Genomic DNA, 1,611 nt, shown 5'->3' with positions numbered 1-1,611 from the left:
TTACATGGGCCATGTAAAGTCTCCCTGTGCTCCCTAATGTCACAAAAGTCATTTGAGGGAAATTAAGAAACAATTAATTCCTGAAAAAAAACCCAAGAGGGATCGTGCACAATCAGTCCAGGTTTGCTGGGGAGTGTGTGGTGGTTGCACTCGGCCAGCAGCTCTCCCCCAGCCAGGGAGGAGGGGAGGGAATGGAAAGGGTAAAAGTGAGAAAATTCACAGGTTGAGATAAAAGCAATTTAAAAATTAAAATAAAATAAAAATAATAATAACAGTAATAATAGAATATGCAAATGAGTGATGCCCAGTGCAATTGCTCAGCACCTGCCGACCGGTGCCCAGCCTGTCCCAGCCAGCGATCCCAGAGCAGAGACAGTCCTCAAACCCAAACCCTAGAAGAGCAAGAGCCCGAGTGATCCCCAAGAGAATCCCCCAGAGCTTTCCAGTCAGCCCTGGTTAATCTACTGGCCATGACGGGATAGGAGATGGAATATCTCATTGGCACATCCAATTTGGAGTTTTGTTAAGTACTGCACTTCCCCCTCCCTTTGCACCTGTGAACCAGCCAAACACGATGACCTTGATCTCCCATTCCATCTTCACCAGTAAGCTCAGGAAGTGTGGGTTGGATGAGTGGAGAACTGGTTGAAGGACCAAGCTCAGAGGGTTGGGATCAGCGACATGGTCTAGTCACAGAATCATTGAATGGTTTGGGTTGAAGGGACCTGCAAAGGTCATCTAGTCCAACCCCCCTGCAGTGCACAGGGACATCTTCACTACAGCAGGTTGCTCAGAGCTCCATCAAGCCTGACCTTGAATATCTCCAGGGATGGGGCCTCCACTACCTCTCTGGGCAACCTGTTCCAATGATCCACCACCCTCATACTGAAGAACTTTCTCCTCATATCCAACCTAAATTGACCCTTTTCTAGGGGTCACCATCACCCCTCGTCCTATTGCTCCATGCCCTTGTGAACAGTTCTTCCCCAGCTTCTTGTAGGCACCTTCAGGTACTGGGAGGCCACTGGAAGGTCTCCCTGGAGCCTTCTCTTCTCCAGGCTGAACAACCCCAACTCTCTCAGCCTGTCCTCATAGGAGAGCTGCTCCAGCCCTTGGATCATTTTTGTGGCCTCCTCTGGTTCTCTGAAAATCCACACAGGAGCAGAGTGACACAGTGACCATCCACGCGTGTAAGCTTGGGACACTGATCACATGATGAACACATGAATAGTGCCCGGCTTTTCCAAGACTCATTTATCAAGGAACAAAGAAAGTTGTGGGTACAAGATGTCTCCTGCTCACCTTTTCCAATTTGATGACGAGCCAACCAATTTATCCCATAAACAGGACAGTCCGAGGGAGCCTTCGTGGAGCTCTCCCTGTGAGGTGGTGGGGCTGCAGGGTGGTGGTCTCCCCTTGAGCTAGGACACCTCCCAAGGGTGCTCCTCAAAGCAATGAGATCTTTTACCAATGGCAGCTCTTTGATAAGTGACTGATAGCACAGTGAATTAATACTAATGAAACGTTACTAATCCATGGAGCTCTTAAATATTCATTATTATAAACTTTGTGTAGATACCTTGCCCAAGGAAGTTGTGGCTGGTCCCCCCA

Source organism: Antrostomus carolinensis, unplaced genomic scaffold (assembly GCF_000700745.2).
Source record: "Antrostomus carolinensis isolate BGI_N321 unplaced genomic scaffold, ASM70074v2 scaffold32904, whole genome shotgun sequence".
Lineage (NCBI taxonomy): Eukaryota > Metazoa > Chordata > Aves > Caprimulgiformes > Caprimulgidae > Antrostomus > Antrostomus carolinensis.
Note: the sequence above shows the minus strand (reverse complement) of the source record.